The 27,822-nt window shown below is 36.8% G+C and overlaps 2 long non-coding RNA genes across 2 annotated transcripts in view; one reads left to right on the top strand and one right to left on the bottom strand.

The window, feature by feature from the left end:
• On the bottom strand, positions 1-24,626 carry LOC132027977 (uncharacterized). Its single transcript, XR_009407286.1, has 2 exons — positions 24,364-24,626; positions 1-976 (listed from the first exon to the last, which is right to left on the bottom strand). It is a non-coding gene; the product is annotated as an uncharacterized LOC132027977 (long non-coding RNA).
• LOC132027979 (uncharacterized) overlaps positions 1-27,544 on the top strand; it is a 31,731-nt gene extending 4,187 nt beyond the window's left edge. Inside the window, exons 2-3 of the long non-coding RNA XR_009407287.1 lie at positions 25,874-26,106; positions 27,417-27,544. This is a non-coding gene — a long non-coding RNA (uncharacterized LOC132027979). The remainder of the gene's footprint in view (positions 1-25,873; positions 26,107-27,416) is intronic.
• Positions 27,545-27,822: the final 278 nt, after the last annotated feature.

Here is a 27,822-nt window from a genome sequence, read left to right as displayed (position 1 = left end):
TCAATAAGTCACACACTTTATTAAGCAATTAATAATAGACCCACAGTTACACAGATACTATGTTTCTGACTTGCAGGTTAATTCATTGGCTTTGCTATATATTGACCTTCAGAAAGCCAGAGAATGATAGATAGGGACCTAACCATTAAGTAGTTGATCTTCAGACATACCTGCATTAATATTTTGTCGACTGCATTTCATTTTAATTGTAGTGTGGTTAAAATTCCAAAGAGATAAATATTTTCTTTTATGTGAGAACTCCAGAGAACAGTAGCTTTGAAACATTTATCATAAAATAAGCACACACTGTTACCCAACAGTTATATGTAAAAATGTCTGTAAGTGACTAATATAGGCCTTCATGTAAAACCAGTGATCTACATTGAGCTTCACAGGAAGAACATGTTTCAACAGACCATAGAATATCCCCAAGGTAGAGAGCTAGCTGAAAAAAATGTATCCAAAATACTACTCACTTAAGGTCTTTCCTTTTTTACAGCAGCTCCATCCTACAGGCTAAAGCTAAAAACCAAAGACTACATTTTTCAAATGTTTGTCAAAACCAGGGAAATTGTGCTTATTCATTTTAAATTTGAACAAAATGTGATAATTCCACATTTTTAACCTGTCTCTTTTACATGAGCAGTAGTCTGACCTCAAGAAAAGTAGCAGGTAATAGTAATTTTAGTCAGCCAACATCTACCTATTAAAATACAGCTACTCTAGATAAATAAGTGGTAAACTTTGGTAGGAGTCTTGCTCAACTTGTTGTTAAAGTTACTCCAGAGAAGGGACCTTCATTTTGGTAGAGTTCCTTTCTTCTAACTCTTCATTCAGCAAACTCTTGTGTCGGGCGCATACTAATCTTCTCATGCAAGTTACTTATCACATGGTATTTTTCCAGTGGAATCAAATGTAAAATATCTGGTGACAGAATCTTCAAACCATATCCCAGAAGGCATGTGTCAACCCATTCCTACAAAGAGAAAAGAAAGGGAAGTCTGAAGCTAGAAACCTTGAGACAGTATTCTATGCTCTGCTCTCGCTTGCTTGAATTAGGCACTTTGCCACACCTGATTGTGTGCAGTGAGAGGACACACCATAGCAAAGAGGAGGAACACTGCCTCTGTGGCCAAATTTGCTTTTGAATTCTTGCTTCCCCACTTACTAGATTTGGAACTCGGCAAGTTTTTAAAACCGCTTTAAGCCCAAGTTTCTTCTCTAAGTTGGAAATAATATCCTACTCGAAGTTGCTGCAGGGATAAAATGGGATAATGTGAGTAAAGCTCTTAGTACTGAGTCTGCAAATGCTAAGCACCCTGGAATGTGTAGCTTCCATTTAATCTTGTCATTAATGGAACATAGAGATGACAGATGAACTAAGGCTTATTAAGTCCCTAGAACTCCTTGCGCAGAGAGAGGCTCTAGAAATTACCCTCCCCATATTTTCTCCCCACCCCCACCTCACCCAAGGTTCTTCTTTTAAATTTGAGAGCTAATTCTCTAGCTCGTGTACCATCTTTCCCTTTCTCTCCTCTTTCTAATTTCTCACGATTAATTTTAGAAATACCACTGCATATCAGCAAAACCATCAGCAGAGAAAAACAGTAAAAATTCAAATCATTACCTAAAAGTTGTTTGTTAGTAGATATTTCCAAGTGGTCGAAGTAATGATGATTTCTATCCTCTTGACTTGTACTTTATATTTTCCAAACTTCTACATTGACATAGATTATTTTTATAAGGACAACAAAAAAATGTATTTAAAAGTGTATGTGTATGTGAGTGTGTGTGTGTGTAGCTGGGGGAAGTTACTTATTAAGCTCAGTGAAGATGTGGTTATAGGGGATTGTCTGAAATAATTGGAGCATGCATGAGTACAAAAAGAAAATTATTTTAGCAAAAAGCTCAGGACTTAGAACATTGGTTTAAATCTTAGTATAATGATCTTATAGCTGTATCACCTTGGTTACTTAGCCTTTCTAAACCTCATCTCTGTCATCCATTAAATGGGGTGGTAATATCATTCTCCAGCAACTTCTTGGAGGTTGAGCTTTCATGTGAAAAAAGTATGATATATGGTACGGAGTTAGAGCTTAGATGTGTTAGTTGATGTGTAACCTGAAGACTATCTAAACGCTTTAAAAAATAACTACAAAACTTAGACAAAACCTCTTATATGAATGAAAATTATTTAAAATTATTCCATGCATTTGGATGTTTCACCCCTACCTGAAGTATAACATAGTAAAAACTAAACTTAATATTTTTCCTCATAGTCCCTCCCAGAGTAGCTCCTTTTCTTAGATTTATTGGTGCCGTTGATGAAGAGACCTGCTTTTTGGTTCCCCAAGCTAATAACATCAATTCATTCTAACTTTTGATTTTGCAATATTCAATCTCTTCCTTATTTTAATTGAGGTTTCCTCTGAAATATTGGTTTGATTCTGGTCTTTCTCTCCTTCAGGGCTTCCCCACCTCAGTACTATTAACATTTTGTGCTAGCTTGTTCTGTTAGGAGGGTCTGTTTTGTGCATTGTGGGATGTTTTACAGCATCCTTGACCTCTATCTTATGAAAACCAGTTGAGAACCACTGCTCTGCTTTGCACATGTGCCATAACTAAAGCAACCTTGTCCAAGGTCCAAGTAACACTAGTAATGGTAACAGCAACTTTTACAAACATTTACCCCAAGTTTAGAATTGGAAGCTGAGACTGAAATGAATTTCCATGTAACTTTCAGAGTGTTAATAGGAGAATACAGAATATATCGCATTCATATCTCTGATACTCTTTGAATAAGGAATTGCTTTGCATTTGCCTTGTTTGGAGGAGTTATGCATTATCAAGTGAAATGGTCTCCCATATCATACTGACTCTCATCAGAAAGTAACCATTTAAAACAAAAATGCCTTCGTTTGTTTATTTTATTTTGTTGTTACTCGCATTCAGTATTTTTTTTAATGTATCTTCTTGCTTATTTACATTAGAAAACATTCATTGCAGTGTAGAAGGAAAATGTAATCTGTATCTGATACTGTCTGTAACCTACACCAATGTACTGACTAGAGTGTATTAAATGTTAAATAATCAAGTACAAATCCCTATAAATAAGGATTTATAATGCATAAATCCTTAGTAGATTATTGTATATATGTTTAAGAGTGTTTTGATGATGTTTAGGGGAATTGTTTGGGGCTCTTCCTTGTATGAAGAATGCATTATTATTTTTCGCATTTAAAATAAAATATTTGTGTTTGCTACAAAAAAATTTGCTTTCCCACACATTTTCAGAAGTAGATTAGATTCAGATATTTAGGAATGCCTACAGTTATATTACTTGAGCATTTACTAAGTGCTGTCATATTATTTGAACATTTACTATGTACAAGGCAAAGGCACAGCACTGTCTTATTCAGAGAGTATCAGAGATATGATGCAATATATTCTGAATTCTGTAACTCTCTAAAAGCTACATGAAAATTCATTTCAGTCCGAACATCAAACTAAGCATTACTAGATGGGAAAGAAAGGTAGAAGACTTCATTTTAAATTTTTTAGAAACCACAGAAGCAATTTTGGTTCTTAATCCTGAGATTTAAAAAAAAAAAAAAAAAAAAAAGATGGCTGTTCTCATTGAAAGGATAAGGGGTTCCATTCCTCCACTTTTTATTTATTCCTCCAGACTTCTGTTCCATCATTTGATTAAAACTCCACTAGCCATATTCATCAACAGTGTTTTGTGGGAAACCCAGTGGGTTTCAGTCCATATCCTATGTGACTTTTTGACTTTTTTTTAAACATAATTGATCATTTAGTTTTTTTAAATACTGTATTCTCAGATGTACATTGCAGAGCTAGATTTCTTGCTTGATCTGCAGACCCTATATTTAACTATACACTGGGCACCACAACTCAGAAGTCTTACAGACACACCTGTGATTCAGTTATGCAAAACTGAATTCATCACATCTCCTTCAACCAAAATCTGCTTTTCCTCCTGAGTCTCCAATTTTAATAAATGGCATCAGGATTTCCTCCATTTTTTGAGCTAGAATTAAGGCATGATCCATAGTTTTTCCCTCTCCTTTTTCTCTGTGAACCAGTCAGTCATCAAACCCTATTGATTCTATCCCTTCAACAGCTCTTAAGCCCATCATATTTCCTCCCTATTGCTATCATCTTAGTTCTGAATTATACAGTCTTTTGACTGTTTTATGCAGTTATTTCCTAATTGGCGGCCTGGGTGGCCAACTAAGTATTAACATAAACTGTTAGGGGTGAATGGGTGACTCAGTCCATTAAGTGTCTACCTTCGGCTCAGGTCATGATCTCAGGGTCCTGGGATCCATCCAGCCCTGCTGGTGGGCTCCCTGCTCACTGGGGATCCTGTTTCTCCCTCTCCCCCTGTCCTTCCTCCCTGCTTGTGCTCTCTATCTCTCTTGTTTCCTCTCTCAAATAAATAAGTGAAATCTTAAAAAAGAATTTTAAAATAAGCTGCTTATTTTTCTCAATTGACCAGATACATATGTTAACATAGATCAAAGAAAACACCAGACATAGTTGTCAGACAATGTATAATATGGGACTGGTACAGAAGGACTGTGGGAGAAGGCAGTGAGAGAACCAGTAGAGTTTCAGGTGCGTCATGGCGAGTTCCTCATTTTGATTATCAAGAGACATACAGGAAATGCCAAAAACTGAGGTAGCATCAGGAACCACATATCAGTGACTCTTTAAACCAATCAAGGTAACAGATAGAAACTAGGAAGGAGCAGTGGAGAGATTTGTAGGATTCTGCAGAATATCCCATTTCTTCTCTAGGTCATTTTTAATGGACCAGGTGACATGTTTAAAGACATCATGTAGCACCTTTCCTGAGGTGCATGGTCTCAAGCCCTTTCCATTATGCAGCCAGCACCTTCTACTGTGTATAAAGGTAGGAGATTATTGGATTGAGCCATAAATCAGTTGTCAGTAGAAAGGAATAACTGAGTTACTTATTTGGGGAAAAGGTAAATGTAGGCATAATTATATGTCTTTTGTATTCTCCTCTAATTCAGCTTCATTTTAGAATCCATTAAAAGAACTTTGCCTTTATCCCATATCTAACTCTCTGTGTCTGCTTATTATATCTGCTTAGGTTACATCAGGCATCCTCACATTATAACTCTGCTTATTTTGAAACAGGATGCTGTAAAATTTAGTCTTACCACTTGCCATTACTTAGAAAAAGGGTCGACATGATATGTTGGTCTTTGGATAGGATAGTAAACACCTGGAAAAATAATTAGTTACAGATAAATAATGTGGTTAGCAAAGGATGTCATTTTAGGTAAAGTAAATACATGGAACGTGGATGTTTTAAAGTGCTCTCATAACTTTCCTCAGACATATGGTAAAGTAGTATTTTGTTTTCTAATCAACACCAGTCTCTTGCAAATAATTCTCAGACTCTGGGTTAAAAAGGTACTTTCTTTTGATTTTGTATTTTGCAGAAATTTTAATGAAAGTAGATAAAATTTTTATTGTCTAAATATTATACATCTATATAAGTAAAAATTTGAGATTATCATATTCCTTGGATAGTTGATGAATAAAAGCAATGTCCAAAGTAGAATTTGAAGATTGCATTGATTTTTCCAATCTTGAGTAATTTAATGCACGAGGCAAGATAAATATGAAGATTTATAATATCTGTTTAGCTTTTCATTTTGAATTGCCAAATAATTTTATTTCTTTGTTCTATCTATAGTTCCTAACTGATTTTGTGGGTTCCACTGTCCTCAGAGGTAACTCTGAATTCTGTCTTTCGAAAGATGAAGAGTTATGGAACAAATTATATGAAATGCTGTATAGTTAAGATTAATTAATAATGGTTATAGTAGACATTAATTAATAAATCCATTCTAATTTTAATTACTTATAACAGCGAATTAGAAAATGATTTTATGTTAATGGATCAATGAGAGGAAAAGAAGGGTCTTTAAGTTTTCAGGAGAGTGGGTATGTGATAATAGAGGACAGGATTTGTTAATGATATCATCTAAATTGCTTGCCAATAGACATTTTCACATATCTCTAAGAAGACAAGATTTTTTGGATGAGATTTCTAGGTCCAAACAGTTCAGTGCTGACAAACTCTTTCAGTATTTCCTCCAGATTACATGGGAAAACATCACGAAGGGCATCTTGTTAGCCATACCTAATGATCTGATTTTCTGTGAACTAAAAAAAAAAGTGTGTATGCGCAAACAAGACGCTTGTGTCAGGACCTAAAATGTGAAGGCTCCAAATTGATCAATATGTACCTGGCTGATCATGCTATACCGTATCAATTTCTAGTGTTCTGTTTCCAGTAAATGGTACTCAAATTTTTATCATACCTTCATAGTTTGCAAAGTGATTTCACATACGTTATCACATTGAGCCTAAAGAAAATCCAATGAAATGAATAAAGTGGGTTTTTGCCAAAGAATTAAGATAAAAAACACAGATATCTGGAATGTGGCCATGAAGTATCATGGCCACTTTAAATTTCCCTTCAGGTAAAGAATGCAGGAAGAAAGGAAGTTGAGCCTTCTAGAGCAAAGAAAGCAGCTTTTTTAGTTATCTCTATACCAAAAGGCTCTTTGGATTATTTTGGCAAGAGTCCCCAGTTCTAGGAACCTAAGTACAGGGTTTCCCCTCTGTGTATCAGCTTCCAGACAAGTTGTTTTGGACCCTTCCTACAAAGTCTTAAGGAGAAGAAGGTGTACTCATTTCACTAGATCATATGGGACATCAGATACCAGGTAGACAGCAGGCAGTGGTAGGACCTCTTAAAAACCTTTTGTTTTTTAAATTTTTATTATTTTTTGTTGTTTTCTTAAAATTATTTTTACTTAAGAACCTTTGAATTCCTTTATTTTTTTTTAAGATTTTATTTATTTATTTGACAGACAGAGATCTCAAGTAGGCAGAGAAGCAGGCAGAGAGAGAGGAGGAAGCAGGCTCCCCACCGAGCAGGGAGCCCGATTCAGGGCTTGATCCCAGGACCCTGGGATCATGACCTGAGCGGAAGGCAGAGGCTTTAACCCACTCAGTCACCCAGGGGCCCCAAGAACCTTTGAATTCCTTTCTTACTGAATTGGATCTGGTTACAACTAAAATCCAGTACTAAAAGTTAACAAAAGAAAACAGAATCACAGACACTGTATCTTAAGAGCTCTTTTAGTGCCTAAGCACAGTCAAGAAATAGTGTGGGGACTTGCTTAAAGCAATTGCATTTTCAAGATTAAGACAAAGTCTTGGTCACTGATCCACATTAACAATAGCAGAAAAAAATCAGTGGCTAAGTAATGAAGTGACAGAAGAAGAAGGAAGAGCAGAGGAAAGAAGACATGAAAAAGAAAACCGGGAGACATGAACAAAGCACAAAGTTGAATTTCTCTTATTTTTTTCCATTTCAGACAAATATCCACAAAAATATCTAACCGTAGCTATTGTACACAGGTTTAGAATTCAGGAATTAGCTACATACTAACATAAGTTATAAGTTTAAATCCAAGATCAATGGCACATCTTTCATTTTGCAAATCTATGTGAGGATTGACCCTGGCGAGAAGATAGACATTTTTAAAAACTAAGATATATGTAAGTCCCTAAACAGAAATGTTTTCTTTAATATATATTTTTAGTATTATATCTCTAAAATCAGAATAATACATCATAATGGAGTGAGATGGAAAAATGTTTCCACTTCAGGTAATGTAAAACGCATGTATTTCTGCACTCAGAAATCAGTTCTACTTGCTGAAGAGATTTTGGTTTCAATTTCATTGACATATGTTTGATAAACCCATAGTTTTAAGCATGTTCTCTTAGTAAAATGTCAATTTGCATATATATTCAGTTTGCTTCCAGTTTTTCCATATGTCTTTTGACTTTCAGTTTAGTCCCTGGCGTTCTTAAAAATTACATAGGGCTATTTTTCCTCTGTCCTTAATATGGACACTGATCAAACTCAAGCTATGCATCTAAAAATTTAGTTGTAGATAAAGCACAACATTCACATAATAAAAATAGAACAATAAGTGGGCACCTGGGTGGTTCAGTGGGTGAAAGCCTCTCCTTTGGCTCAGGTCATGATCCCAGGGTCCTGGGATCAAGCTCTGTGTCAGGCTCTCTGCTGAGGAGGGAGCCTGCTTCCCTTTCTCTCTCTCTGCCTGCCTTTCTGCCTACTTGTGATCTCTGTCTGTCAAATAAATAAATACAATCTTTGAAAAAAAAAGAAAAAAATAGAACAATATGAATAATTGCATGGAGCACTGGGTGTGGTGCATAAACAATGAATTTTGGAACATACCAAAAAATTTTTTAAAAAATAATAATAAACTGAAGTTATCTCAGTCCCTTTTTTTTTTTCTTCTATATGAGGCACTTTGGTAGGTAACTCAGTTGCCCTCCATTCCAGAATAGAGTTTGCAGTATGGTAATTTTGCACCTTATTGTGGATTTTAATAAATTTTTGCTGAATTGAATAGAAATTGATCAGCTCACATAGGATATCTAGCTGAGACAAATATCTTCTGGTAATTTCTGTTGTTTTCCTAACAATTTAGGTCCCCACTCCATTCTTATGACACATACAGTAGTAAAGAAAGGGAAGAGGAAATCTTTGGAGATGCTGTGGCAGAACACACAACTGTAAAATTGAAATGTTTTCTAGATGGATCCTATTTGCTCTAGAAGAAAGTATATTTCAGTTTACCTCTATCTCAAACACGTGTGGTATTCCGACATTTTCTGATGCTCACTTCAGTCAGAATGGCATTGATTTTTAACAGGAGACTATGGAAAACGGTTTTGAACTAAACTAGGGATCATAAACATCAGGAAGGGGATGAAGGGGAACATCTCAATCTTCAGATTCTTCATGGTCAAATATACATGGTCCCAATCATCTGGATGATTCTGAAACCTAGTCTGAATTTTTTGTTGTTAATGCAAACATCCATTCTGATTGGCTGCTATATACATTCTAATCAGCGCATTTATTTTTAACAACCTTATTGAGGTAAAATTGTCATATAACAAACTGCTCATATTTAATTGTAAAATTTTTTAAAGTTTTTCCATTTGTATGCATCTGTGAAACTGTCAAGACAGTGGGTGTATATCCATCACCCCCAAAAGTTTCCTCACACCTCTTTGTAATTCCTGCCTCCTGATCATTCCCTCAGATAACTACTGATCTGCTTTCTGTCCCTATACATTAATTTGAATTCCCTAAACTATTATATACATAATTTGTTTTCTTTTTCTGGTCTTGCTTCTTGTAGCATATTTATGTTGCAATTCTTCCATATTGTAAAATGTATCAAAAGTTCATTTTTTATATTGTTGAGTATTATCCCATCGTTTTAATATACTACAGTTTGTTTATCCAGTCACCTCTTGAAGGACTGTTGTCTAAATGTTTAGGGTTATTAGGACCATGTTGAGTTGGGCTCTAGATGGATGAGCAATTATGACTGTATCCTGCTTACTTTTCTAAGCCTACTTAGCAGTCCATCATAATGTAATTCATATAAAAAACATTTCTGTGACAAAACATCAACATCTCAGGATTGGGAAACTATTACACTTGTTTTTTTCTTTAAACAATTGGTCATCTCAGTCAGTCAACCCTGAGTAATCAATTTAGGAAAAATAGTTGATCTGAGAGCCTTGAGATTCCATATGGCTTTCTACTGAGTTTCACTGAGTCTTTCCTTACTTGCTCTTTTGTTTCTGTTTGTTTGAGGAAATTATCTAAAACTTAAGCATTGCTAACTCTTCTGAAAGTGAAAATTAATCACACCATAGAGCTATAACTGAGTCAAGAATAAAAGGTATATTGGGGGGAAAACTTCTAGTTTTATTTTACAATTTTAAGAGGTATTTTTAAAACGAAGAGTAAAATTTCCTTTTGAAATTTGAAAAATCTGTTGATGTTAATCTTTTAATTGGTTGAAGGGCAGAGGACCAACATGGGACAGATTTCTAATTTCATTGATTGGTGCTATAGGAAAATGCTCATATTTTGCAGGTATACCATTGTTAATGCCCAATCCTGTAGTCCTTTTTCATGCAGAACTCCCACTGGGAGTACCACATGAGAAAGAAATGTAGGATGAGACCCGATTATTATAATTCACAAGACTAATTATGACTTTGAGTTTTCCTGGGTAAGCTAATTCTTTCTGCACCCTGGGATCAGTAAGCACGAAAGTAGTCTCACAAGGATTCCACTGCATTTAACATTACATATATTTATAAATAAATCCAAAGACCTTAAATAGCCCTTCAATTCTCTGATGTTTTCTTTGTGTTATGTTTTTTAAATGATAAAAAAAATTAAACAAGACAATGCCAAAGGTGTAGTTTCACTAAAAAATAAAAATAAAAAATAAGCTACACATCAATCATGCGTTTTTTGGCATTGACTCACTTGTTTTAAATAGACTGTTTATTTTTATTGGCATCACTGGTGAATAAGACTAAACAGGGACATGGGAAAGCAAGGATTAAAGAGAACTTGAAAGAAAGGAGAACCTCAGACAAATAAGAGTTGGAAGGAAAAGAGAGAAAGAGAAGTGCTGTTGTAAGATAAAAGAAGACTGACAGGAGGGGCTCTGCTTAATTTTCATTTGTATTTGTGGAGAGCTTTGTGAGCAACATAAAATGATTCGATATTCTTGAATGATCTGAAATCTGTTCTTGATTTTTTGGTGCGACAGATCTCACAAACACTGATTCCAGAGTTTTCTATGATGCCACTATCAACAAATCCCTCCAACAGCCTTTTTTATTCAGTCACCCATTGTACATTTATCTGAGAGTTTCTTTGTGTACTGAGTAATTTCCATGTTGTGAGGTTTCTTGTCTTCAGTTACCTCCAGTTTTATGCTTTAGTCAGAAAACTCACATAGCATTCAAAAAGGAAAACTCAAAGCAATATAGACTTTTGTGCCTTTTACAAAGAATTAGAGCTGTGTGCCCCTACCAATATAGCAATATATTATATAAGGTCAATACTCCTTTTCACATGCCTCTAATACAGATGCATTTTATGAGGTAGAACAGCAAACACTGAATCACTCTAGTAGAGATACACAAAACAAGTAATTATCGCTAGTTGCAGAAAAATAATTATGCAGTTGTGTGATGAAAACCAGTTTTTAACTGGGAGGAGAAATTCTACCAAAAAAAGCATGTGGAAAAGCTAAATGTTGTGTTCTGGAAAATAAGCCATTCTGTAAAACTTCCTAATGCAGCTGTATCATCCAGACGAGGTACCATACTTTTTTTTTTTTTTTTTTAAACAGCACACTGCATACTGGATGTAATGCAGGATGCTGGTATATAAGACACACATAATTACTGCTATTTTCTGTTAGCTTTTCTATCAGAGTGACCATTTTCTCTTATCAATTCATCTAGTATTTTAGTAAGAATACCCTTTATTGTCATCTAATGCTTACCAGATAGTTCTTGATTATGATTCAATAGACACCTCAGATCACTACCCGTTCTTATCTGGAGTCAGCTATTTACTATAATAAATTTTACTGGATGTTCTCTGTGTCCAAGATATATAAAATAGCATTTAGTATCCAAAAAAAAAAAAGGGATTGGGGCTTTATTTGTAATGTAGTATCTTTTTCCTTATATTATATAGGACACCAACGAAATGTGTCCATTTCTACAGAAGTTGTTTATCTCAAATATCTACAGTGAGTTCCCTCTGCTCTGACATATACCTAGCCCCCATGGAAGCCAGAAGGATTTTGTTTCCTTACTGTTAAGCATGGCTGTTCTGGGCCCTTTAACTAAATCCACTACCATGAATGAACTTAGAGCAGAAACAGCAAGTACAGCTACATTTAGGCTTATATCAGCATTTCCATTTAACACATTTTAAAACTACATTTAAGTAATGTGGAGGTTATGACATGAAGTGACAAAACCTAAGTGTGTGAGCTGGATGAAACTATCTTTAGCCAGGCTTCCTGGGCCAATGTAGTGAAGTATATGGGCTAAAGAAAGAGGCTTGGGTTTGCCTCTGAATTTTCAGGAGTGTGAAGGCTCTTTTTAAAGTCTTCATATTAAACATATCTTATCTATACACCATAATGGCATCTGTGGCCAGCAAACAAGCCCATGAAGCTTGAGGAAGTTTCCATCCTAATCCTTTTGATTGCTTCTTGCTGCCTCCTCTCTCTCCTCACCCCCACCCTCAGTTGCGTGTTGGACTCCATACCTCTACAAAATGAAAAGAACAAGCAAAGAGGACTTCTTTTGGTGCAATTTTTCGATGGTTGGTTTTAAGTGATTCATAACTTTCCTGAGCAAAGCTTTGAAATTGGTTTCGTAATTTGGGGCTGGAAAAGAAGTGGTCAAGATAGAACCTTTAAAAATCCATTTTATGATAGGATGACCACTGCAAACAAATGATAAATGTATCTGCATTTAGCCTATCTGTACACATATATCTATATATTCTTATAATATATAGAAGGCTTGATGCAGATACCTATGTCTCTATACTCGTTTCAGCTTAGTTATTTTTGCTAATATCTTTGGGACACTTACCAATTGTAAATCTGTCTTTGTCCCCTCGTTTCCAAATTTGTTCCAGAGCTTGATAGTAAATACCTATGTTGGCGTGACAGATTACATTGCCTTTAATAATAAATTATTATATACCATATTCTAAATGTTTTAGTAGACTACTATTTTCCCTCAACAATTTTAATGACATAGTAAAATCAAATATAAATTCTCAAATGGTGTATATTGGGGTTTTAATAAATACTAAATATCACTAAGTATTTTTCTGTTTTATAAATTGTTTTATTTTAAAAGAGGTAAAGTTTTCTTGTAAAACTTGGCAAAATAAGTATTTGTTGCTAATCTCACCACTTATTTTGCCTTAAAGCATATTAGATTATTCTGGTTATTTAATATTAATAAGTACTCCTAAAAAAAAGTAGATCTGCTCATTTGGGATACTGGGTTTTACATAGATTGTGAAGATTAGTGTGATTAAGTACTCTGAATTCTTAAATAATCATTTTAACCACTTCTAACAAATTTAAGTTGAATGCTTTTAAAAGTTCCTCTAAAACCATCGTAGGTTTTATTTTGTAAAATCTGCTTCAAAAATTAGTCTACCACTGTGAATGAATTGCTTTTAATAGAGAGACTGGGGGAAAGAAGGGAAAGGGAGATTTAGGAGGAGAAAAATGTCAAGTGAATCAATATGATTAATTAAATTAAATGTGGATTTATAAAACTCATATTCATAGATTTACACAATATATTCACAGTGACATTTAAAACGTGTTTTGAAAATCCCTAAATAAAGTCCCATGTACATGAAGATATTTTCCATCTTTAAGAAATAAAAAAAAAAACTTAACAACATAATAGAAGCATATAACTTTACTGCCATCTACTATATATTTCAATTGTTTTTTGACAGAAAAACTGGGACAATTTTAATATGTAGAAGTTTTAAAGGAAATTATATCCATCTTTGCTACTTTCTGAGTTATTTATGCTTAACCCAAAAGATAATCTTGACTACTAATGTAACACAAGTAGTTTTTCTTGTTTTAAATTCACATCCAGGTCATTTTGATGTTAACCCATTAAGTTTACCTATTTGGTGTTAACCCACTAAGCTCACACTATGCTGTTCTTCTACTGGATGACTAAATTGTTAAACTTAACGGGTCAAATATTCCTAAAAACAAAAGTTAATTTTCACAAGTTGTGAAATACAAGGTGGAGGAAAGGAGCTGGTTCTTAGGTTTTGTTTTTTTAAAATTCAGGTAATACAAAGATAAAAGTGGTACCTTAAATCCACTTGTAGAATTAATGTCTGTGAATGATAAAAATAACAGGGTCATTAGCATGGCACAACACCTAACATAAGAGATTTGGAGAGAATATTCAGGTTCAGACAGTAAGTAATGATGTGATTTGTACGCAAATCAATTTAACTTAAGAAAACTAAGAGTCTTTAGATAGTAATTCTAAATTGCAATTAATTCCTTTCCTCCCAAAAGTCTGTTAGTGTTGCTGGGTTTCTCCCCCAATCCTGTGTATTTCATATTAGTATAAAAATTTTTATACCAGCTTTCCTGAAGAGTATATTTATTTTATAAAAATTCAGTCATAGCCCAAGCTATTTTAACAAATGACAATTTTTTCCCTGTAAAAAAAGTTCTAAGATAAAGATTTTGCATCACAGAAAAAAAATGGAGGAAAATCGAGAGAATACTTTATTTCCTTTAGTAGCTTGCTATTGATGATGAGAAACAAGGAAACAAATGTAATTGGTAAAAACAAAAAACAAAAAACAAAGGAAGTTTCAAGTGTCTCAAATAGGGGAATATTTTTAGTTGTAAATAGCTCAATTTTATTTCTAGGTCCTAAAATATGTGTCCCTGCCCCCCCCAACCCAATCTTGCTTCCAGTTTCAATACTTCAGCCTTATCAAAGTAAACAAGCTATTGTTAGAATAGAAAACCCAGCTAGGTTTGAGGGCTGCTGCCACTTCCCTCTCTTCCTAACACAATCCCGTGCCAACAGCTTTTGGAAAAGGGAAGAAAGAAAGGTCTGCTACTGTGCTGTGTGGAAGCAAAGGGGCAGAGGGGCATCACTTCAATCTCTTGGCTCTGGTCCTTTCTCAATCTCTCCCTCCCTCCCTCTCCCTCCCTTTCCCTCTCTTTCTCATCTCCAGAGAAAAGAGATGCTCTTCATTCACAAAACAAAACAAGAAAATCTCTATAATTATTTTTGGCTCAGCTCCATTGAAATGCATTCTCCTGGAAGCATCTCTGTTTTAGATTAAAACAATGCTTAGAATATCCATTCTCTCCTCTTTCTTTCTCACTCCCTACCCCGGGCAGGCCACCCCCAAACCACACCGCTCTTCCCCATCCCACCCCATTTTTCTCTTGCTTTCGTATTTCCCAGGCTTGGTTTCTCTTGCTCTCTGTCCCTGCCTTTGGTTGTATTTTTTCTCAACCATGCCAAACTTAAGGCCTCAGAGATTGTTACCATCAGTGCCTACAAGTGTAACTCAGGGTCTCCATGCTTAGTGTCAGCTGTTCAAGACTCATAACGCTTTCCAACCAGGAAATATCCCCCAACCCTGTGTCACTTATTGTGGTGTATGATTGTTGATTTGTGATCTGATGTTTCAAAGTGAAAAAACAGATGACTTCTAGCCTTGTCCTGTTCAGTAAAATTGGGAATAAAGTTTACTTTCTCTTTCTTGCGGCCCTCTTCAATACCCAGTCCTCAAAAGGCAAATAAAATCTTCATTGTCCTTAGTATGTGGTAGTTATTGAGTTCTAGGGGTAAGGCATGGAAAATTATTATTTTAAAAATCAATTTCCATCATTTAGTCACTGACAAAATTTGGCTCACGAAATCAGAATATATCTATTAAATTTTTTTTCTATCAACAACTCTATCTTTGATTTTGTTTTCCTTCAGGGCAAAAACTTTCACCATTTTTCATTTTGCTAAGGGAAAAAAATTACAGCAAATGAAATAAAGAATCCCTGCTATTGTATACATATTAGTAAAGTTATCTGTGCTGTAGGGTTCGCTTCCCTAAATAGTGGGAAGCAAGATTTTTATTTATAATGACGTATTTTGTGGAATTCCAGTTTCTTACACCTCTCAGTTTTTGGTGACTGTAGATAAAAGTTGCTGATAAACCTTTCATTGACAGAGGTAGATCTGATACTACTTTCATTAGCATTAATGTTTTCTATTTCTTATTTGTTAATTGGAATAATTAATTTGCACTCATTTCAGATTCTTTGTTGCTAGCAAAGGCATCCAACTTTAGTACCTGTCACCCATGGAATATATATCCTGTTTAAGAGTTCATACTTGCTCCTTTGAACAACGAATGTTTTGTATGGATACTGTAATCACATATCAGTAAGAACTAGCCTTCCTGCACTATCTTGACAAACAAAACAAAATCCTGACAGTTGCCCAGATGTGAAATGTCTCTGGGATTTCCTATCTGCCCAATAACACTAAAGTAATCTTGTAAGCATATATTTAAAAGAGTTTGGGAATCTATTTCTAAGCCCTCAAAAGAACTCTGATTCCTGAACTCTATTTGGTTTACCAAATAAAGAGAGATAAAGAAAGCGGGGGGGGGGGGGGGGGGAAGCCACACACACTGCCATTAATTATACTGTAAACATTTAATAAATATTCTTTCTTTCTATCCTTGCCCTTTTCAAAAGGAAAGGTGGTAATTTACATGTGCTATGCCTTTTTCTTCTCATTGTTTTATTTCTTTTCTTCCTGGCTTTCTTTTCTACTTCTGTAGAAAAGAGGTGGACATGTTTGAGAAGATAGAAATGTTTACCTAGTACATTTTTTTTTCATATAAAAAAACAGCCTAAACACCTTCTACTTTGTCTTTGAAGCTTTGTTAAACCACTAGTTCTGGAAGCTGCATCTTAATTACAAAATATTATAAAGAGAATATAGTAGGAATATACAACCTTTGATTCTCAGCCAAATGAGAGGAAGTTTAATAGCAATGTATGGTTGCAGGAATGGTTATGTTTGGGATCCATATGCATGTTCAACTCACACATTCAGGCAGTGCAATAAAGCAGGGAAAAAACAGCTGATACACAAAAGGGACCGTCTAGACAGTACCCCATCAGTCTGGCTAAATTTGGTGCTGGCATTCCCAGTGGGATTGTAATATAATTGTTCTGGTGTCTGCGTTCATTCCCCCTGTCAAACACCATTCCAAATATATATCCTTCTCCCCCCAACCCTTTTCCTTCCATAAATGTGAAGCCCAAACTGTGCCATGCTAGAAAGGGTGTTAGATGGCCCAACACCAAGAAAATGTTATAATTTAGCAAAATCACATTGTTCAGTTTCTTTAAGAAAAATTCCTGTTACTTCCTAACAACAGATAGAATTAATTCCAAATTTTGATAATTTAAATTAGAACATGGAAAAATTTCCATGCAAATACAAATAACCTTGAAATATTGAGGACTTTAGGTGAAAGTAAATAGGCCTTTTACCCCCTTTATATTTATTAACCTTTGTTAGAAAATTTAACAGAAATCAGAGATGTGAAAGTGTAATGATGGACATGGATCATAAATTCTAATGAAGAAAGGCTAATGAAAAAAATGTTAAGCGAAAGCACTGAAAAAATGCAAATTGTGTATTTTTTCTTTCTTAGGTTTGAAAGTCATAATATGTTTTCTCTCTAACCATCTTTTGAAAGTTAAATTTCTCTTAATTTTTATATGAATGATTTCTTCCTGTCTTGCTCGCTCTCTCTTTTTTTGGGGGGGTGGCTTTTTAAAGGAGAAACCAAAAATATTGTTTCACTGACTTGTAACTATCAATATTTTAAAAATATTTTGGTTTGAGACATCATGAAAATGAAAATCACTACTTACAGAATAAAATAAACTAAAGGGCCTGTCATTAAAATGAATAATGCATATATTATTGACAAAAATGCTTATGATATAAAAACTTCTACACCATTAACATTTAAGCAGTCAGATTTTTTTTTTTAAGAAAAATGCAGATTTTTGGATTGCCATATAAAATAATAACCAGATACACTTACTTTATTTTCTGTTCCCAAGTGTCACCTTTGGGCATTGTTTAGATATTAAAATTGACCAGGAAATGTGTTTTTTAAATCTTTTTCTTTTAACTACAAGAAAAATTATCTTGAGAAAGAGGCTGAGCTCTTTTGTTTTATTGATTATGGGTCTGTATTTGTACTTCCTATTTAGAGGTTAGTAATCCTTTCTTGGATCTTATAAATAGAATTTGTCTCCCATCTCAGCAGTTTTGAGACGCTTGGTAGACTAGGATCCCAAGTGTGTGAAGAAGTCCATACCCTCATCAGGGACCAAACTAACTAGAGCAAATTCAAAGAAAATAGTTCAGGCACTAGATCCTGTCTTTATCCAACTTTAGAAGGCTGAGAGACAAGTACACCAACCAAGACAGGGCTAATGAGAAATGGCTGTTTCAGGAAGAAACAAGACACAGGGTCTCAACTCGCACAAAGACAGAGCACAATTGCACAGAAAATCACCACCAAAGCAATCAGGAAACATTCAGATACATTTACAGATGTCTTAAAATTCTCGCATAAAAATGAAAGATTAAAGATTATAGATGTTTTAAAACTCTTGCATGGAAAAGAGTTTGTATCCTTCTGTTTTTTAAAATAGTGATTTCATATTTTTTCCTTCTTTGTATGGAATTTTTCTTTTGGCTTTGCCCATGAGTATGAGAAACACAGCATTTTAAAAAGACAAAATAACACTTGAAGAGTGGTTGCGTGAAGATGGGTGGGTTGCTTGTGATTGTTTTTTATTCACTTTATTTTATTTTATTTTTTTACCTTATGTACTGGAGGAAAGTAAAAGGCCTGGCTGCAGACCTCTCTGAGATGAAACAGTGTAGCAAAATCTGACTTTTATACTTGATTTTCAAACTATTGAATAATATCCTATGAGACCTCTTAGGTCTTAACTGGATTAAAATGAATATATTTGTGCTCTGGCTCTTTTCAGCTAACTAATGTGCATGTGAATTGATAGTGTGCGAGGTAGCGGGTGAGAACAAGTATATGTGACACTGGGAGAAGATGCGGCTCCGGGCTGAGGGTGACTGTGTGAAGGAGAACGCAGGATGGTGTGGGCTGCCTCCAAAGAGTGGGAGAAACGAAAATTAGCAGGCCTTGGGGTCTGGTGGGTTTTGTCGGGAGCCAGAAGAGAGGCTTAGTTGGGAGATGAAGAGGGAGGGGAAGCGTGGTAGTGAAGGGAGGGAGGAGAAGGGGGTGTGGCGTGTGCGTGTGCGTGTGTGTGTGTGTGTGTGTGTGTGTGCGCGCGCGCGTGCGCGCGCACGCTCACTCGCGCACGCGTGTGTGTTGGCTCTGAGATGTCAGTTATGGCTGAGCTTCGGGTTTTTGTTTTGTCGGTTCCCAGCGTAAATAGGCTGGAATTTCAGGTTCAGGTTGGAGTGCGGGCAAAGGCATCGTAGTTCGAATTTCTTTTTCTGGCCCTTCACTGTGGTTGCCCTTCCGAACATTGCTGCTGCTACAGAGGAGGAGTGGGGGGAGCAGCGAGAGATGGGGGTCTGTCTGCAGCTGCCCCTCTCACACTTGAATAAAAGAACTTTTTTTTCAGGGGTAGGGAAGCTGTGAATACCTTTCCCAATAAGAGATGAGGCATATTGAAAACTATATTAAATTACCCTGATTAACAATTTAGCCACGAACAGGGGAGCTTTGGGAGATCTCTATAGGCAGAACTGGGGGCTATTCATGCCAGCAGCTAAGAGGTCGAAAGGTTTCTGAAGTTCACAGGCTCAGAGCCTTTGTTATGCTAACAGACAATCTCAAATCAGCTGCCTAGTGGAGTGTGAAATATAAATGATTCCTTGAGAACTTCCAATAAGTTGTCACTCTTGCTCTCCAAATACCGGGACAGGCTGCTAATTTCTAGCAGGCCCTTTTGCAACATCGCTAGCCCTAAATGAATGCCTTTGTAGTTCAAATAATCTTTTCAAGGGAGCTGTCCTATCATCATAGCCCAAATGCATCTTGGTTTTGACTATTAAATGAAAATCAGGGCTCAGCAGTGCTTGACTTTTCCAAGCTGCCCGATGTTTGGGAAGGGTGGTGGCAGCTCTCATGCACAACAAGTTAGCACCCACTGCAGGAGGGCCGGGGCATTAATAACAGTGCAAGGCCCCAGGAGCTACCCCAACTCTCACCCCCCACTCCCTACCAGGAACAATGCACTGGGAGAGATTTACGTGGCTTCCCTCAGGCTAGACTACCTTCCTCTTTCAGCCACACCAACATGTCTCTGATTTATGGACCCTCTGTCCAAGAGGACAGCCAGCTGACCTGCTAGCATCTGACTGGTCACTTCGAAGCATCAACTTTGGAGATGGATGTATTCATTCTTCAGGGCAGGCGAGGCCAAGGGGAGGAGGGCAAGGTGTGTGTCCAGGCCATGCCCCTGGTATCAGATGCTTGTGTATATTATTTTACCATTTTCCCATAAGGAGGATGCAAACATGGCTTATGATCTTGGGTATGACCCTTGAGCATGTCCAGATGGACAGAAAGAGGTTCTAGCTCCCTGAGTCCGAATTATAAAGCTTTTTAAATAAGGAAAACCGCTCCCCATTCCAAAACCAAGACAAGTTGCAGAGAGTCAGCATGAGAATCTATTTGGGAAAGCAAGCATGTGCCCAGATTTAAACATTTTACTAAGAAAGGACAAAGCTAATTTATACCAAAAAAAAAAAAAAAAAAAAAAATGCAAAGAGGAGGACAGAAACCAAAGAAATGAGAAATCCATTTCTATCGGTCTTTACAAAGGAAGGGGTTAAACCTTAATAGTTGTAACTTGGGTCCTAAAAATACTGATATTTTTGGTTCTGTGTCCTCTGTGTCTTTGCTGAAATACAGAAAGGTATATGATATCACATCACAGAAGTCTCTGTTTTTTTCCAGACAGAGCAGGATTGATTTTTGGCAAGGAATGGGGGGAAAAAATCAAATGGGCTGTATTTCTTAATAGATTCCTGAGGTAAGTTTATAAACATATAAACATACAAAGTCAATATATTTTAATACACCCTTAGGTAACTTTATAAATCTTGACGATACAGCTCTACAGAAAAGCCAAGGGCCTCGATTCCCCTTCGTCGTTGTCTTCGTCTAACTATGTTTCAAAATACACCAACGATTCTGAGGGAGTTCATTTTGATTGATACAGAAACTGGTTGAAGTGAACACTTATTTCTTCTTTGGGTATACTAAGACTTACCCCTATATGTTAATACACTAATTACATATAAAAAAGCGGTAGTGTAACTTACACCAATTTTGAAGTCATCCAGCTTACATGTTTAAATATTACTTCTAAAAAAGCCAGAATACAAAATATAATGGTAAAGGACTCTGGGATTCAACTCAGAGAATTTGGCCACCAGAATAGGAGAGAGTATTTAGGAATCAGGTCATTATTTGTGTTTCAAATCCTTACTTGTTTCACTCAGGAAAACAACCTGCAAATAATACGGGCTAGGAAAAAATCACTGACATTACTTCAGATTACTGACATTAAAGGAGTTAAAAAAAAAAAAAAAGTTCGTGGTCTCTTCTGCCAAATGCCAGAATTAGATAGTAATTTGTTCTGGATATCCTCACCCCCTTTTCAGAGGGCCTCAGGGTTCTGGTTATCCTTATTTCAGAGCTAGCAGCATGAGGGGCTTCAGATACACTTCTCATGACTCACAAAACGGCAACGCTGGTAGCTCAAAGTTCGGCGGTGTGCCACAACTTGCTTAAATTTAACTTTTCATCCCCTCTCCGTTTACAGAATGTTAATTAATATGAAACTGTAAGCCTCTACATGTTATTGACACATGCTGGATATTCAAAGGAGAAACACCTTCTCTGTGCTTCCAAATACTTACTTTACCACTTCCAAGTGTCCTCTCTCTTTCCCGTCTTTAACACATCAAAACAGGGAAGAAAGCGCTTTTGTGTTATAACTACAGAGAAAACATTTGAGAATGTGTCAGTGCTGTGAATACCAGCACCAGTTTGGGGGTTGGTTTGTTTTTCCCCCTGCCGTGGTATTTCTTTTCCCTTTGCTTTCGCTGTCTTTAAACTCTGGCCACTCTGAGAGAAGCAATGGTTGAAATGAAAAGTTAGGACAAATTGTATGAAACCTGTGTGTTGCCAGAATATGAGCATGATGAAAGCAGTGTCAGGGCACTACAGAGCCAGACCAGCTCTCCACACACAGAAAATTAAAATTAAAAAAATAAAAGCTGGTCTTTTTTGCTTTCTTAAAGACTTAAGACCTAAGAGAAAGTGGGAAATTCCTATTTAAAAAAAAAAAAAAAAAAAAAGGCAAGTTTCCAGGGTTGCCATTTCTCCAGATTGGGGGGTGTCTGAATGCGTGTGTTTGTGTGTGTGCATGTGAGAGTGTGTTTGGGGAGAAAAGAAAGAATGGGGGAGGAGGAAGGGCAGATAACTTTACTGACATATTAATTCTTTAGATAACAGTAAACGAATGGTCCAAATAGACATTTGTTTCCCCTAATAGGTTTTGTGCAGGTCTCTTACAAGCTGTGGCATATGCTTCATTTATATGTATATTTATTTAGAAGGGTTGAGAATAATAGGTGTAGTTTGTCTATAGTCGCAGTTATTATTTAAAGTCCAAAGAGGTTACAACTTTTTTCTACCCCAAACACAAATACAAAGGTCTCTTGTATGTGCTTCCTGCATTACTTTCAAGGCCAATTAAAAATAAAGATAATATTCTAACTCTCTCGAGCCTTGGGAAGAGAAAAGAGGCTAAAAGGCAAAAGGACTCCAAGATGGCTGCCTCTTCCTTCTTCCCCTCCTTACTGCCTGTTTTCCACATAGAAATTAATGTAATATTTTGTTTAGAAATCACATTGTAGGTCATTTGCAAATGAGACAGCCTCGGAGGCACCAATATCTGCCTAGAATACTCTCATGATGCCATGGAGGTATGGAGAGATTAAAATGCAAACATTCAAATGTATTTAGATTTGTACACAGTGACTGGACTCACATACATACACACTTGAATGTGTGAACAACACACACAGCTGCAAATGGAATAAAGGGCCGAAATCCTTCTTAATTCTTAGGACAGAAGAGAAAAGGAGGGCTCCAGGCCACCTCCTTCGTCCCCAAAGGTTCAAAAATGCCCTGTTCATGGTCTGGATTCAATTTTTAAAAAAAAGATATATCTTACTGATGACTCTCTCATTAGGCAGACTTCTAAAGTCTGGGGAGGCAAGATTTCCATAAATTATCTCTCTAACTCATCTCATGCTGGTGTAAATGCAAAGCTAAATTTTTTTTTTTTTGCATTTTTTTTTTAATAGAATACCAAGCTAACCAGTTTCCTGACTAACATGGTAAAGGATTAAGATGGCTAGTAATTACTGCTATTAATTATAATAAATATATATTCTCAACGATAAAATCCCACCCATAAAGCTAAACTTAAAATAATGTCGAGAATAAATAAAAGTATATTTGGGGCTTTATAACAGATTTATAGCAGGTTACTCTCTAGACTGGAGTGCACCAGGCATAGAACAAAGCAAATGGCTTAGTTCCTATAGGAAATATATTAAAAAGGAAAAAAAAAAAGAAAGAAGCCCACAACCCTTTATCTAAAAGCCATCAGGGACAAGCACTCAATACAAGTTAACAAGCAGGAACTGATAAGATAACATTTATATGAGGTCAGAAGTCAAATGCCAGTCAAAGGCTTTTAACCTCTTGGGTCATAAACAGGAATAGTTAAAAGTGAGAGGTAGTTATTTATCGGATTTTAAGGGTACCTGATCATTGCCAGAGAATCACCAATGATGAAACTAATTAGGATTTATAGAAAAAGAACTTTGTAGCTGTTCAAAGAAAATTAACCTACAAACCCATAATTCTGCAATTGGTAGAGAGCAAAACAAACAGAAAAAAGCCCCTTCTTTTGAGGGGGAAAAGAAATTTAGAAATTTAAACACAGTTAGTAACAAAATCTCTCTCAGGAACAATAATTTATAGTAACTGTATATACCAATTAGTATGTGGTAAATGATAGACCTTATAAATTCTGTATTAACCATCTAACAACAAAAATAAGCATTATATAATTTATTTTCAATTTTTGCCCTTTTTCTTTTACTCCCCCTTCAGACCTCTTAAATTAGGCAGGATATAACTCCAATATTACAATACTTCTTGCCCTCAGAATGCCGTCATTTATAAATTTAAAAATACATATGTATTCTAATGGCAGTTATTTAAAAACATCAGAATATCGAAACTGCTTAATTAAAATGTTATCTTAATCTATCCAGAGAAACAGATGTCTCTTCCTTTATTTGCTGTCAGAATATTTTCCTTTGTTTTGATTTTTGTCCTTTTTGTCTTTTTTTTAGGTTCACATTCTAAACAGTTCCTGGTCTCAGAGTCCATGCTGGCTTATTATTTTCAAAGCATACCACCCCCCTTTTTCTCTTTTGCAATAAAAGAAAGCAGATCTAGATATTTCTTTCTAGAGAGAGATAGAGGGATTGTTGTTAGGCCTGCTAAGGCCCACTGTTTCTTTAAACAGAGTCCACAATACACTAGGCGAACATTGTGGATTTAAAATGCTTTTAAATATTTATCAGAAGTATTTTATCATCATATTCAAATGACACCTGGAGTGCACTCACCTTTATTGACAATCTCTGTTCTGAAAGTCCATTTGCTTCCTTAAAGCCCCCCAAGCAGAACAAGGACTACCCGTTTTCATTCAGTTAATGTTTAGTAAAAAACCAAGCAACCTTAATCAGCATGCTGATTGCATCGTCAACTAACAAATAATTTACTACTCTGAGCATTGCATTCCATTAAAAGCTCATTAAATTTTCTGTTCTCCAATGGGAGGTTTAGCTTTTGAACTGCATGCTTTTGCTTCGAATGATCATTTATTCAATTTTTGCAAAATGTTGTGTTTTTTTTTTTTTTTTCTGAAGTATAGGTGAGCATTTCAATACCTATAGACTGCAGACATATGGAAACACAGTACAGGGTTTGAGAAGGTTCCATTTGATTTATAGACTCTGTTTAATAAAAATTCAACATAATCTCTTGCACTTTTAGAAAATCCTGAAATCACTGAGTGTATCTGTGGTTATGTGTGACCCAAAGGTAGCCTCAGAAATATTAATACATAATAGAAAATATCAAATCTCTTTTTAAAAAAGAAAGCTTTGATTTCCCTTTTCCACATATTATAGCTATTGTTATTTTTAGTATTTTTATCCTTGTAAATAGCTGTTTTCTCCTGATTCAAAAAGGAGCATGACACCACAAAGGTCTTACCATATTTGATGCCAAACTTAATACCTCTGATATATGTGTGTGGGGGGTGGCTAGTAACCCAAAGAAATCCACATTTCTTGGGGTTTACGCATTTTTTTTACAAACTCATAATCCCCTGAATTATTTCCACGCCCTAGGAAAGAGTATATTTATTATTTTTAATTTAGGGACATGTAGGAAAATATCGGCCCCCAAATTAACATGCATCTTTGGATTGCTAATTGTGCTCATTGCAAATTTGGGTCATTTTGCATGAGTGACTCTAATGTAGGGCTGAGATTGCCATGCAGCGCAGTGGATTCCTGATTCCCCGCGCTAATCCTGAACTCGGTGATTGTGTCAGGTGCAGTTCTGTATGCTCTAGCAGCTGGCTCATCCTCATCAATGCAAATAAGGCAACTCCTACAATCAGAGCCTTGTGAGTGTGAGGCCTGATTGCTGAGGGCAGGCTAAAGCACTACACAGACTCTCACTTTCAAATCACTCTAAGTGACAAGACAACTGCAATGTCCCTCCAGTTCAAAATCAACCTTTTGAAAACAAAACAAGAAGAGGATGGCTACAAAGAAGAGGAAAACCCCAGTGTTTTGGGAAATGGACTTGTTTAGATGGGCTTTATTTAGATACAGGGGTAATCTAAAGCTCATTTCAACAAATAGTTCTTTAGCTCCTCTTCTGTGTAAGATACTTGGTTTTAAGGATCACAGAGGGGCAGAGGTGAGGGAGACACTGTCCCTGCCTTCAAGGAACCCTGCCATTTGATGGCAGAAAATCCCGAAAAGGAACATAATAACATAATTGTTACTAAGGCGCGGTCACCAAGATCCTAAATGAAAGCTGTGAAACACATTTTTACAGGAACTGTTCAGAGATGGCATTATGGCGCCGATGTCAAGAGCAAGACTTCTGGAAGCTTCGGGTTCAAATCCCAGCTCTGCCACTTACTTGCTCAAGTTCATTCACCCTTCGGCAATCTTAATGTCCTCCCCTGCAAAGTGGTGGTGAGAGAAGTGTCTACCTCCCACGTTATCTTAGAAGAAGGAAAGGGGAGATCCCGTATACAACACACTTGCCACAGTGCTTGGCACATCGTAAGTGCTCGGTAATGTCAGCTCCGATTCTCATTCTTTCCTCTCTAACATATCAAGAAGAGGGGAGGAGGGATCCAGAAAGAATAATGTGCCACTGTTTGAAAAGCATTTATCTGCTCTGCCTCTAACTCCCCATTTTACGTGCAGCAAGCACTAACCCTGTGGCAGTGAAAATACTGTAAATGTGAAAAAGCCCTGCATCTCTCCGTGGTGTCTGGACAACCCTGGCAACTCGGAACAGGAAGGAGAGAACAAGAAATCCCTGTGCTTTTCCTTTTCTTCCTTTCCAAACACGTGTGCAGACTTCCCCTGCATTTCAGCCCCACCCTCTTTATTTTACTGCCTAATCTATAAAGGAGGATTAACAGCCGCACGCTGCTTTGGCATAGAGCAGATTCTGGGTGAGGACCTGTAGGTAGAGTCTAATGAATACAATTTTCTAGGACTGTGAGTGCATATTTTTAGCTGCATGCTGGGCTCCAGCGTTGGCTCTTGAGACAGAGGAACAGATCCTTTGATCAGACTTGGGTGTTGCTCCCAGCAGAACCTTTTTCGGGAAGTAGCTGGGGGGGAAAATGTCTTCTGTTTCCAGATTTGTCCTTTGTACTCTTATCAATTCAGAGTCCCGATAACTGGTCCCAGTAAGTCTCACTACAACACTGAAGATACACCCGTGTGGGAAGCAGAGGTACTCCCAGGCAGGAACAGCTCCACTTTCTGGCAAGAGAGGGTGGCTGGGGCTCGAGCCTGTGGTTGTGATCCTTCCCCCTCGGAGAGTAAGCGAGAGGTAGTTAACCTTCCCGGGGGAGGTTTGGCTCAGACAACATCATAGACACCATATCCCCCCTGGAGTTACCCAACAATAAAACTGCTTCCTTTGCCAAACACAAAGAATGGTCTAGAGTTGGGTATTAGGAAACAGCAAACCATATAAAGAAGAATGGGAGGGAGGGAGGGAAGGAAGGAGACAAAAGAAAAGGAAAATACAAGGGAGGATGGAGGACAAGAAAGACAATACATGAAAAGAAAGTATAACGCCAGGTCTTTTCTGCTTTGGTTTGCCAGCGACAAGGCAGCCATCCAGTCTGGTCTTGATTTTAACCAGGGCCATGGCAAGGATGGGGGGGGGCGGCGGTGGGGGCAGGTAGTGAAGAGGTTTCCATGCGGGGCCAAGCGGGGCAGGGATGAGGCGCCAGGTCTTGGGGAAATGCTGACTTTAAGACCTTGGCAGTGGGAGAATGTGAGCAAGATGGTAAGTGATTTGATCTCTTCCATTCCTACTCAGGACCCTCTCCTTCTCTTTCTAATAGGATTAACAGATATTTTCCTAAGCAGAAATCAAAATGTGTCAAATCATCTGAGACAGTCAATTTGTTCACAATGCCCACATTCTTCCAGTACGGATGCAGCACTATTCAAAACCAGTTTCATTTGAAGAGATACAATGCAGCAGAGAGGTAAACATTTATCTTCATAATCTTAGACTCCTTTCAGACTGCTTAATTTTTCCCAGTGATTTTCCCCTCCTCTTTCACTCCACCCCCAAGCTCTGCTTCAAAACATTCAGTACAAAAAAGACATGACTTCCCCAGAGGATTCGGGTCTCAGTGATCCTGATGATGCAACGTGTGCTCTCCATTATTCCTGGGAGCTCCCTGGATGTCTCTCTGCATCCCGCCTCACTGCTTCTGTTGTCCTTAGGTTTGCATCACTCCC

This window comes from Mustela nigripes, chromosome 12, assembly GCF_022355385.1.
Source record: "Mustela nigripes isolate SB6536 chromosome 12, MUSNIG.SB6536, whole genome shotgun sequence".
Taxonomy (NCBI): Eukaryota; Metazoa; Chordata; class Mammalia; order Carnivora; family Mustelidae; genus Mustela; species Mustela nigripes.
The sequence above is the reverse complement of the archived record's forward strand: the minus strand, read 5'-3'. Positions and strand labels throughout refer to the sequence as shown.